The sequence below is a fragment of the Oncorhynchus keta genome, chromosome 31 (assembly GCF_023373465.1).
Source record: "Oncorhynchus keta strain PuntledgeMale-10-30-2019 chromosome 31, Oket_V2, whole genome shotgun sequence".
Lineage (NCBI taxonomy): Eukaryota > Metazoa > Chordata > Actinopteri > Salmoniformes > Salmonidae > Oncorhynchus > Oncorhynchus keta.
The window spans coordinates 2,266,301-2,279,425 of record NC_068451.1 but is presented as its reverse complement, the minus strand read 5'-3'; the positions used below and the strand labels follow the sequence as shown (position 1 = coordinate 2,279,425).

Sequence of the window (13,125 nt, the reverse complement as noted above, 5' to 3'; positions counted from 1 at the left end):
AGTAGTATCTAACAGTTCACAACAATACACACAAATCTAAAAGTAAAATAATGGAATTAAGACATGTATAAATATTAGATTGAGCAATATCGGAGTGACTTTGACTAAAATACAGTAGAAAAGAATACAGTATATACATATGAAATGAGTAAAGCAGTATGTAAACATTATTTAAACATTATTTAAACATTTTTAAAGTGACTAGAGTTCCATTATTAAAACCTCTACAGGATCGGTGTGTCCCCCCTCGGGACGGTTGAGCTAACGTGTGCTAATGTGATTAGTATGAGATTGTAAGTAACAAGAACATTTCCCAGGACATAGACATATATGACATGGGCAGAAAGCTTAAATTCTTGTTAATCTAACTGCACTGTCCAATTTACAGTAGCTATTACAGTGAAATGTGATTGTCTGAGGAGAGTGCGCAGTTATGAACTTGAACATTTATCAATAAACCAATTAGGCAGATTTGGGCAGACTTGATACAATATTTTGAAAACAATTGCAATGGATTATTGGATCTGTCTAAAACTTTAAACATACACTGCTGCCATCTAGTAGCCAAATTCAAAATTTTGCCTAAACTGGAATAATACATTTCTCAAGAAATGCTTGCGTATAACCAGCCAGCTATATGTTGATAATGTCGTCGTTCAGCCACGACTCCGTGACGCATGAGATATTACAATTTTGAATGTCCCGTTGGTAGCTTAATCTTCCGCGTAGGTCATCAATGTTATTTTCCATAAACTGCACGTTGGCTAGTAGAATGGAAGGCAGTGGAGGTTTATTCGATCGCCTACGAATTCTCCGAAGGCAGCACGCCCTCGGCCCCTTTTTCACTGCCTTCTCTCCACACAAATGACGGGGATCTGGGCCTGTTCCCGTGAAAGCAGTATGTCATTCACGTTGGGCTCATCGGACTCAAAAAAAGGATTCTGCCAGTTCGTGGTGAGTAATCACAGGTCTGATGTTCAGAAGTTATTTTCGGTCATAAGAATCAAATCAAATCAAATCAAATTTATTTATATAGCCCTTCGTACATCAGCTGATATCTCAAAGTGCTGTACAGAAACCCAGCCTAAAACCCCAAACAGCAAACAATGCAGGTGTAAAAGCACGGTGGCTAGGAAAAACTCCCTAGAAAGGCCAAAACCTAGGAAGAAACCTAGAGAGGAACCGGGCTATGTGGGGTGGCCAGTCCTCTTCTGGCTGTGCCGGGTAGAGATTATAACAGAACATGACCAAGATGTTCAAATGTTCATAAATGACCAGCATGGTCGAATAATAATAAGGCAGAACAGTTGAAACTGGAGCAGCAGCACAGTCAGGTGGACTGGGGACAGCAAGGAGCCATCATGTCAGGTAGTCCTGGGGCACGGTCCTAGGGCTCAGGTCCTCCGAGAGAGAGAAAGAAAGAGAGAATTAGAGAAAGCATATGTGGGGTGGCCAGTCCTCTTCTGGCTGTGCCGGGTGGAGATTATAACAGAACGTGGCCAAGATGTTCAAATGTTCATAAATGACCAGCATGGTTGAATAATAGTAAGGCAGAACAGTTGAAACTGGAGCAGCAGCATGGCCAGGTGGACTGGGGACAGCAAGGAGTCCTCATGTCAGGTAGTCCTGGGACATGGTCCTGGGGCCCAGGCCAGTTGAAACTGGAGCAGCAGCATGGCCAGGTGGACTGGGGACAGCAAGGAGTCATCATGTCAGGTAGTCCTGGGGCATGGTCCTAGGGCTCAGGTCCTCCGAGAGAGAGAAAGAAAGAGAGAAGGAGAGAATTAAGGAACGCACACTTAGATTCACACAGGACACCGAATAGGACAGGAGAAGTACTCCAGATATAACAAACTGACCCTAGCCCCCGACACATAAACTACTGCAGCATAAATACTGGAGGCTGAGACAGGAGGGGTCAGGAGACACTGTGGACCCATCCGAGGACACCCCGGACAGGGCCAAACAGGAAGGATATAACCCCACCCACTTTGCCAAAGCACAGCCCCCACACCACTAGAGGGATATCTTCAACCACCAACTTACCATCCTGAGACAAGGCCGAGTATAGCCCACAAAGATCTCCGCCACGGCACAACCCAAGGGGAGGCGCCAACCCAGACAGGATGACCACAACAGTGAATCAACCCACCCAGGTGACGCACCCCCCAGGGACGGCACGAGAGAGCCCCAGCAAGCCAGTGACTCAGCCCCGTAACAGGGTTAGAGGCAGAGAATCCCAGTGGAAAGAGGGGAACCGGCCAGGCAAAGACAGCAAGGGCGGTTTGTTGCTCCAGAGCCTTTCCGTTCACCTTCCCACTCCTGGGCCAGACTACACTCAATCATATGACCCACTGAAGAGATGAGTCTTCAGTAAAGACTTAAAGGTTGAGACCGAGTTTGCGTCTCTGACATGGGTAGGCAGACCGTTCCATAAAAATGGAGCTCTATAGGAGAAAGCCCTGCCTCCAGCTGTTTGCTTAGAAATTCTAGGGACAATTAGGAGGCCTGCGTCTTGTGACCGTAGCGTACGTGTAGGTATGTACGGCAGGACCAAATCAGAGAGGTAGGTAGGAGCAAGCCCATGTAATGCTTTGTAGGTTAGCAGTAAAACCTTGAAATCAGCCCTTGCTTTGACAGGAAGCCAGTGTAGAGAGGCTAGCACTGGAGTAATATGATCAAATTTTTTGGTTCTAGTCAGGATTCTAGCAGCCGTATTTAGCACTAACTGAAGTTTATTTGGTGCTTTATCCGGGTAGCCGGAAAATAGAGCATTGCAGTAGTCTAACCTAGAAGTGACAAAAGCATGGATTAATTTTTCTGCATCATTTTTGGACAGAAAGTTTCTGATTTTTGCAATGTTACGTAGATGGAAAAAAGCTGTCCTCGAAATGGTCTTGATATGTTCTTCAAAAGAGAGATCAGGGTCCAGAGTAACGCCGAGGTCCTTCACAGTTTTATTTGAGACGACTGTACAACCATTAAGATTAATTGTCAGATTCAACAGAAGATCTCTTTGTTTCTTGGGACCTAGAACAAGCATCTCTGTTTTGTCCGAGTTTAATAGTAGAAAGTTTGCAGCCATCCACTTCCTTATGTCTGAAACACATGCTTCTAGCGAGGGCAATTTTGGGGCTTCACCATGTTTCATTGAAATGTACAGCTGTGTGTCATCCGCATAGCAGTGAAAGTTTACATTATGTTTTCGAATAACATCCCCAAGAGGTAAAATATATAGTGAAAACAATAGTGGTCCTAAAACAGAACCTTGAGGAACACCGAAATGTACAGTTGATTTGTCAGAGGACAAACCATTCACAGAGACAAACTGATATCTTTCCGACAGATAAGACCTAAACCAGGCCAGAACATGTCCGTGTAGACCAATTTGGGTTTCCAATCTCTCCAAAAGAATGTGGTGATCGATGGTATCAAAAGCAGCACTAAGGTCTAGGAGCACGAGGACAGATGCAGAGCCTCGGTCCGATGCCATTAAAATGTCATTTACCACCTTCACAAGTGCCGTCTCAGTGCTATGATGGGGTCTAAAACCAGACTGAAGCATTTCTTATACATTGTTTGTCTTCAGGAAGGCAGTGAGTTGTTGTTCAACAGCCTTCTCTAAAATCTTTGAGAGGAATGGAAGATTCGATATAGGCCGATAGTTTTTATATTTTCTGGGTCAAGGTTTGGCTTTTTCAATAGAGGCTTTATTACTGCCACTTTTAGTGAGTTTGGTACACATCCAGTGGATAGAGAGCCGTTTATTATGTTCAACATAGGAGGGCCAAGCACAGGAAGCAGCTCTTTCAGTAGTTTAGTTGGAATAGGGTCCAGTATACAGCTTGAAGGTTTAGAGGCCATGATTATTTTCATCATTGTGTCAAGAGATATAGTACTAAAACACTTGAGCGTCTCTCTTGATCCTAGGTCCTGGCAGAGTTGTGCAGACTCAGGACAACTGAGGTTTGGAGGAATACGCAGGTTTAAAGAGGAGTCCGTAATTTGCTTTCTAATAATCATAATCTTTTCCTCAAAGAAGTTCATGAATTTATCACTGCTAAAGTGAAAGTCATCTTCTCTTGGGGAATGCTGCTTTTTAGTTAGCTTTGCCACAGTATCAAAAAGGAATTTCGGATTGTTCTTATTTTCCTCAATTAAGTTAGAAAAATAGGACGATCGAGCAGCAGTAAGGGCTCTTCGGTACTGTACGGTACCGTCCTTCCAAGCTAGTCGGAAGACTTCCAGTTTGGTGTGGCGCCATTTCCGTTCCAATCTTCTGGAAGCTTGCTTCAGAGCTCGGGTATTTTCTGTGTACCAGGGAGCTAGTTTCTTATGAGACATTTTTTTAGTTTTTAGGGGTGCAACTGCATCTAGGGTATTGCGCAAGGTTAAATTGAGATCCTCAGTTAGGTGGTTAACGGATTTTTGTCCTCTGGCGTCCTTGGGTAGGCAGAGGGAGTCTGGAAGGGCATCAAGGAATCTTTGTGTTGTCTGTGAATTTATAGCACGACTTTTGATGTTCCTTGGTTGGGGTCTGAGCAGATTATTTGTTGCAATTGCAAACGTAATAAAATGGTGGTCCGATAGTCCAGGATTATGAGGAAAAACATTAAGATCCACAACATTTATTCCATGGGACAAAACTAGGTCCAGCGTATGACTGTGACAGTGAGTGGGTCCAGAGACATGTTGGACAAAACCCACTGAGTCGATGATGGCTCCAAAAGCCTTTTGGAGTGGGTCTGTGGACTTTTCCATGTGAATATGAAAGTCACCAAAGATTAGAATATTATCTGCAATGACTACAAGGTCTGATAGGAATTCAGGGAACTCAGTGAGAAACGCTGTATATGGCCCAGGAGGCCTGTAAACAGTAGCTATAAAAAGTGATTGAGTAGGCTGCATAGATTTCATGACTAGAAGCTCAAAAGACGAAAACGTCATTTTTTTTTGTAAATTGAAATTTGCTATCGTAAATGTTAGCAACACCTCCGCCTTTGCGGGATGCACGGGGATATGGTCACTAGTGTAGCCAGGAGGTGAGGCCTCATTTAACACAGTAAATTCATCAGGCTTAAGCCATGTTTCAGTCAGGCCAATCACATCAAGATTATGATCAGTGATTAGTTCATTGACTATAATTGCCTTTGAAGTAAGGGATCTAACATTAAGTAGCCCTATTTTGAGATGTGAGGTATCATGATCTCTTTCAGTAATGACAGGAATGGAGGTGGTCTTTATCCTAGTGAGATTGCTAAGGCGAACACCGCCATGTTTAGTTTTGCCCAACCTAGGTCGAGGCACAGACACGGTCTCAATGGTGATAGCTGAGCTGACTACACTGACTATGCTAGTGGCAGACTCCACTATGCTGGCAGGCTGGCTAATAGCCTGCTGCCTGGCCTGCACCCTATTTCATTGTGGAGCTAGAGGAGTTAGAGCCCTGTCTATGTTGGCAGATAAGATGAGAGCACCCCTCCAGCTAGGATGGAGTCCGTCACTCCTCAGCAGGTCAGGCTTGGTCCTGTTTGTGGGTGAGTCCCAGAAAGAGGGCCAATTATCTACAAATTCTATCTTTTGGGAGGGGCAGAAAACAGTTTTCAACCAGCGATTGAGTTGTGAGACTCTGCTGTAGAGCTCATCACTCCCCCTAACTGGGAGGGGGCCAGAGACAATTACTCGATGCCGACACATCTTTCTAGCTGATATGCACGCAGAAGCTATGTTGCGCTTGGTGATCTCTGACTGTTTCATCCTAACATCGTTGGTGCCGACGTGGATAACAATATCTCTATACTCTCTACACTCGCCAGTTTTAGCTTTAGCCAGCACCATCTTCAGATTAGCCTTAACGTCGGTAGCCCTGCCCCGGGTAAACAGTGTATGATCGCTGGATGATTCGCTTTAAGTCTAATACTGCGGGTAATGGAGTCGCCAATGACTAGAGTTTTCAATTTGTCAGAGCTAATGGTGGGAAGCTTCGGCGTCTCAGACCCCGTAACGGGAGGAGTAGAGACCAGAGAAGACTCGGCCTCTGACACCGACCCGCTGCTTAATGGGGAGAACCGGTTGAAAGTTTCTGTCTGCTGAATGAGCGACACCGGCATTTCCTTCCAGAAACCGTGAGAAAGTTGTCTGGCTGCGGGGACTGTGCCAGGGGATTTATACTACTATCTGTACTTACTGGTGGCACAGACGCTGTTTCATCCTTTCCTACACTGAAATTACCCTTGCCTAACGATTGCGTCTGAAGCTGGGCTTGCAGTACAGCTATCCTCGCCGTAAGGCGAGCACAGCGGCTGCAATCAGAAGGCATCATGTTAATGTTACTACTTAGCTTCGGCTGTTGGAGGTCCTGACGAATCGTGTCCAGATAAAGCGTCCGGAGTGAAAAAGTTGAGGAAAAAATAAATAAATATATGAACGGTAATTAAAAAGTGAAACCCGTAAAGTTGTCAGGTAGCAAAATACGTTGGCAACAAAACGCACAGCAATTCGAAAACAAGCCTGCAAGTTGTGACCGGAAATGACGCAATAAGAGACGGTAGCAGCAACATTATGTACAAAATAGAAAGAAGAAGAAGAAAAGAAAACACAATTGGATAGGAACACGTAAAACGTCAGCCTTCTTCTCCAGGCCGCTTTTGTGATGAAATGGAACTTCCTTATGTTATTAAATACATTTTACCAAGATAAATATAATTACGTTCTGAAGTTCTGAATCATTCAGTGGGGTCTTTCTCTAACATATCATTAACATTATATCCAAAAAGTCGGATTTCATAACCTAATACATCTGATAATAAGCACCGAGCTCTGTTGACATAGCGGTGCAGATTTTACATTTATGTTCAGTGCTGAGTTGACATTTCAGAGACAAGCTTGTTTTTGTGAGAACTTCAAGAAAGAACTGAATTTCGAATGAATATGAAAGTGTATATGAAAATACTACGTCATGTATCAAAATCGATATCTATCTTACCTCTGTTTTAAGTTCTACGGATTCGAGAAGAAAGATGACTAGTTCAATGGGAAAGTGAGGTAATCCAGTGATTCTGCTCCTTGTCTTCCTCCTGTCTCTGTTCATGCATTCTTTTTGTCCATGCCCCCAGCGTATGCATGTACAGGAAATGCTCTGCTTCTCACTCAACACGTGTGATCCAGCCTGTACAAAAATCTGTGGTGCAGTGCTGTCACTTTCTCCATATGTCTCTCCCCATGCTGTCCATCAGAGATCAGCCCTGTATGCCTTGGCTCAGTCAGGGTGCTAGGCCAGTGCACCAACTAGCTAACACTGCCCCCTGCTCTCTCCCTGGGTTCTCTGTGTCACATCTGCTCCCGCTTCCCCTCTCTGGCATCTGAGTTTGCCAAGCTGCTCATCAGTTCGCACACCTGTCACCATCATTACGCGCACCAGTGCTGCATCGGACTCACCTGGACTCCATCACGTCACTGATTGCCTCCCCTATATCTGTCAGTTCCTCAGTTTCATTCCTGTGTCTGCATTGATGTTGTTTTGTTTCTCTTGTTCAGATGCTGTTCTTGTTTAGTTACATGTCTATTTATTATTAAATCCTCACCCTGTACTTGCTTCCCGTCTCCCAGCATGTAGTTACGGAATTGTTACACTCTGACACTAACACGTCAGACTCATTAACACCCCAGTGGAGAGGCTGGTGTTGAGAGAAGAACTGGGGCTGGATTGGATGGTGTTCGTGCGTGCGTGCGTGCGTGCGTGCGTGCGTGTGAGAGTGTGAGGGGCTCTCCAGGCAGCCAACTTATTTAACACACCTGTGTGTGAGATGGTGAGTGTAAGTGTGGCATGTGTGTCTAAAATGCAAGTGTGTGTGAGTGTGAGAGCGAGAGAGAGAGAAAGAAAGAGGTAAAGTTATATTCACGAGGGAGAGCGACCTGTATTGTAAATCTGCTACTAACTCATTGAGTCCTTTCAGATCACCCAGTAAGCCTCAATGTGCCAGTCTTTCTCGCCATCTCTCTCTCCTCCTCCCTCTCTCCTTTGCTCCCTCTCTCTCTGTCTCTCTATCTCTCTCTCGCTTACTCACTCTCTCTCTCTTTCTCTTGCTTGTTTGGCTACGTGGCAGCACCAGAGACAGTGAGAAAGGGAGGTGGTGAGGATTTATATAACAGACATACTGGCTGAGCTAGTCAGGCCGGGCCAAGCCGGGGAGGCAAGTGGACCGTGAATGTCTGAGTCCAGTCTTGGCACGTATTGTCTCATGCAGTAAGCCAGCAGTGGCTTGCCTGATTGCTTCTGGTGCCAGTTTGTCTTTGAGCTGCAGAATAACAGAACCTCTCTCTGGACTCCCTGATAACTGGGAGCCCCTTCTATTGGACACACACACACACACACAGGATGACCCCTCCCCAAACCCTGCTCCAGCCCCACTGTTTTCACAGCGTCTAGACACACATGCCACAATTGATCAAACAAAAGGATGATGTGTTACGCCGCTGTACAATAAGGAAGTAATGTACAGTCGTGGCCAAAAGTTTTGAAAATGACACAAATATACATTTTCACAAAGTCTGCTGCCTCAGTTTGTATGATGGCAATTTGCATATACTCCAGAATGTTATGAAGAGTGATCAGATGAACTGCAATTACTTGCAAGTCCCTCTTTGCCATGCAAATGAACTGAATCCCCAAAAAACATTTCCACTGCATATCAGCCCTACGACAAAAGGACCAGCTGACATGTCAGTGATTCTCTCGTTAACACAGGTGTGAGTGTTGACGTGGATAAGGCTGGAGATCACTCTGTCATGCTGATTACGTTTGAATAACAGACTGGAAGCTTCAAAGGGAGGGTGGTGCTTGGAATCATTGTTTTTCCTCTGTCAACCATGGTTACCTGCAAGGAAACACGTGCCATCATCATTGCTTTGCACAAAAAGGGCTTCACAGGCAAGGATATTGCTGCCAGTAAGATTGCACCTAAATCAACCATTCATCGGATCATCAAGAACATCAAGGAGAGCGGTTAAATTGTTGTGAAGAAAGCTTTAGGGCGCCCAAGAAAGTCCAGCAAGCTCCAGGACCATCTCCTAAAGTTAATTCAGCTGCGGGATCGGGGCACCACCAGTACAGAGCTTGCTCAGGAATTGCAGCAGGCAGTTGTGAGTGCATCTGCATGCACAGTGAGGCGAAGACTTTTGGAGGATGGCCTGGTGTCAAGAAGGGCAGCAAAGAAGCCACTTCTCTCCAGGAAGAACATCAGGGACAGACTGATATTCTGCAAAAGGTACGGGGATTGAACTGCTGAGGACTGGGGTCAAGTCATTTTCTCTGATGAATTCCCCTTCCGATTGTTTGGGGCATACAGAATAAAGCTTGTCCGGAAAAGACAAGGTGAGCGCTACCATCAGTCCTGTGTCATGCCAACAGTAAAGCATCCTGAGACCATTCATGTTTGGGGTTGCTTCTCAGCCTAGGGAGTGGGCTCACTCACAATTTTGCCTAAGAACATAGCCATGAATAAAGAATGGTACCAACCTATCCTCCGAGAGCAACTTCTCCCAACCATTTTCCAGCATAATGGAGCACCTTGCCATAAGGCAAAAGTGATAACAAAGTGGCTCGTGGAACAAAACATAGATATTTTGTGTCGATGGCCAGGAAACTCCCCAGACCTTAATCCCATTGAGAACATGTGGTCAATCCTCAAGAAGCGGGTGGACAAACAAGAACCCACAAATTCTGACAAACCCCAAGCATTGATTATGCAAGAATGGGCCCTCAGTCAGGATGTGGCCCAGAAGTTAATTAACAGCAGGCCAGGGCAGATTGCAGAGGTCTTGAAAAAGAAGGGTCAACACTGCAAATATTGACTTTTTGCATCAACTTCATGTAATTGTCAATAAAAGCCTTTGACACTTATGAAATGCTTGGAATTATACTTCAGTATTCCATAGTAACATCTGACAAAAATATCTAAAGACACTGAAGCAGCAAACTTTGGAAATTAATATTTGTGTCATTCTCAAAACTTTTGGTCACGACTGTACTGTAGTGTTTGTCCTCTCTTCGTCGGCGCTAAACAGCACTATTCTTCACAGCAGCTTCCGTAGCATTGCACAATCTTGATTTCTTCTCTGAGTTTGTGTATGTGTGTGTCACGTTGTTGAAAGCATATTGGAATGAGGTGTGTGAGTCAGACTCTACCCAGGTTGTTTGATTGGTAAACCCAGTCAGGTCACAGACAACCAAACTACTCATACTTCTAATGAGAGTATGCTTTAACTTTAACAATTTTCTGACTTTACAATATTAGCCATTCTGGAATCATCTCATCTCTTCCAAATGGTCTTAATTTGCATTTCTCAAACATATTTATTCTAGTACAGTATAATGGTGTCCATATGGGCAGGTTTCCAGACAATGACTCCTTGTCATTTCAGTAGAAAAGCAAATCCACCCCTTCTCTCAGTGTCCACCAATGAAGACCCAATGGACCCCAATCACATGCAACACCTTAACCCAGTTGATGTGTGGTCTGAAGAACCTGTTGTAGTAATAGTGTGGTTAGGCTGATGGCTGGCCATGTTTTACGGGAATAGCCTTCATTCCCTGTTTCGTCAGCTGGGGGGTTTTCGACGGAGTACTGCCCTGGGACTTAGCCTACTTCAGACCCAGCAGAAACTCCAAGGCCACCTCCAGTGGGCTGCAACGTTACATAGTGTTCAGATATAAATATTGTACGTAGAACAGAAATGCTTCACTGTCATGTAGAATAGAGAATCATGTCAGCTCTATGGAGGACATTTCTATCTGAATACCAGCCAGATCAGCTTTAAGCTGAACACAGGGCTTCAACACTACAACAACACTTAGTTCCTTTTCATCATCTTCAGCAGTTTCATACAGCAGTTGGCCATGTTGATCGATGATGTGCCAATAAGAGCCCTTTGTGGGCTGATGAGTCCAGAGCTATACACTGTGGAATTGCAATAAACAGAGTTAATGAGTCTTTATCCACACTTCGTCCTATCGATTGTGTGCACTTCCCTTGTGCCCTGTACACCCTACAGTGGGGAAAGCATCAGTGGAGGTGCAGTAGGTCAGCTCTGCTTAGCGCTCTCTGTCTCTCTGGGATGAACAGAGAGCGCTCCAGTCCCCCTTCCAAACCTCTCTGATCACATGTTTGTGCCAGTGAATCTTTTCTGCCAAACATTATCCATCTGTCTTCCATGAAGGGCTTATGTTTCTGTATCTAATCTCAGACTGGGCGGAGTGGGGTGTCTGGCCTAGGTCTCGCTCAATGGTCTTTTCTCTTCAAGAAGAGGGGGCTTCGCTTCCACCAAAACAGAGTGCTCATGGGACACACAGAAAAGAGGGGGGCAATTCAGGAAATGTCGAGAGCGGGAGGGAAAATTGTACTTCAGGTTGGAAGAGACAAATTATGAGCAGTGTTACAGATGTAAGATTTTAATTTGATCACCCTGTTGCCGGAGAACTTTCCTGCAGTGTTGGACATTTTAAACTTTTAGTGTATTTGAGGTTAACCTGTCTAGGACTTGCGAAACCCCTCTCCAACAGCCAATGAAATTGCAGGGCGCCAAATACAAATCAAGAAATCTCATACAAGTATTAGGCACCATTTTAAAGATAAAATTCTCTTTAATCCAGCCACAGATTTCAAAAGTGACGAACGATTGTTAGGTCGATTGTTATTGATTGTTAGGTCACTAACTCAGACAAATCCAGCCATTTTTTTCCAGCCAAAGAGAGGAGTCACAAAAAGCACAAATAGAGATAGAATTAATCACTTACCATTGATGATCCTCATCAGATGACACTCATAGGACTTCATGTTACACAATACATGTTCGGTAAAGTTCATATTTATATCCAAAAATCTTATTTTACATTGGCGTGTTATGTTCAGTAGTTCCAAAACATGCAGTGATATTGCAGAGAGCCACATGAATTCACAGAAATGCTCATTATAAATGTTGATGAAAATTCAAGTGTTATGCATGGAATTTTAGATAAAATTCTCCTTAATGCAACCGCTGTGTCAGATTTCAAAAATACTTTACGGAAAAAGCATAATCTGAGTACTGCGCTCAGAGCCCAAACCAGCCAAAAGAAATGTCCGCCATGTTGCGCAGTCAACATTACTCATAAATCGCATTATAAATATTCACTTACCTTTGATCTTCATCAGAATGCACACCCAGGAATCGCAGTTCCACAATAAATTTTTGTTTTGTTTGATAATGTCCTTTTATGTCCATTTGTCCAAATAGCTTCTTTTGTTAGGGTGTTTGGTTAACAAATCCAAAAGCACGTTCAGGTCCAGTCGGACGAAAAGTTCAAAAAGTTATATTACAGGTCGAAGAAAGTTGTCAAACTAAGTATAGAATCAATCTTTAGGATGATTTTATCATAAATGATCAATAATGTTCCAACTGGAGAATTCCATTGTCTGTAGAAAAGCAATGGAACGAGAGATACTTCCCATGTGAAATGACTGAGAATGAGGATGCTGGCAGACCCCTTAGTCAAACAGCTCCCATTGGCCCCCCTTCACAGGAGAAGCCTGAAACAACGTTCTAAAGATGGTTGACATCTAGTGGAAGCCTTAGGAAGTGCAACATAGCCCATATCCCACTGTGAATTCGATAGGGGCCGATTTCTAAAATTACAAACCTCAGATTTCGCACTTCCTGTTTGGATTTTTTATCAGGTTTTTGCCTGCCATATGAGTTCTGTTATACTCAGACATCATTCAAACTGTTTTAGAAATTCAAATTGTTTTCTATACAATACTAATAATATGCATATATTAGCATCTGGGACTGAGTAGGGGGTAGTTTACTCTGGGCACGCTATTCATCCAAAAGTGAAAATGCTGCCCCCTATCCCAAAGAAGTTAAACAAGGCAGGCCCCTGAACATCTCTCTGTATTTTGGTTTGTGGTAGATGTGAGATTACATGGTTGGGGTATGAGAAGGGCTAGTCAAACTTTTCAAACTATCCCTCCAGAACGAATAACCTAAACAACGCTGCTTTTGAACTCTGGAACTTTCTGGAATACACGGAAGGAGTTTTATCAGTTTGAAAATAACATACTTTTATATTCTATGCTTACACCATCT

General features: G+C 44.0%; 1 protein-coding gene across 1 annotated transcript in view; it reads left to right on the top strand.

Annotated features, from left to right (window-relative positions):
- The window catches only part of LOC118364198 (NADP-dependent malic enzyme-like), a 135,157-nt gene that overhangs the window by 24,246 nt on the left and 97,786 nt on the right, over positions 1-13,125 (top strand). The gene's annotated exons all lie outside the window — the stretch shown is intronic.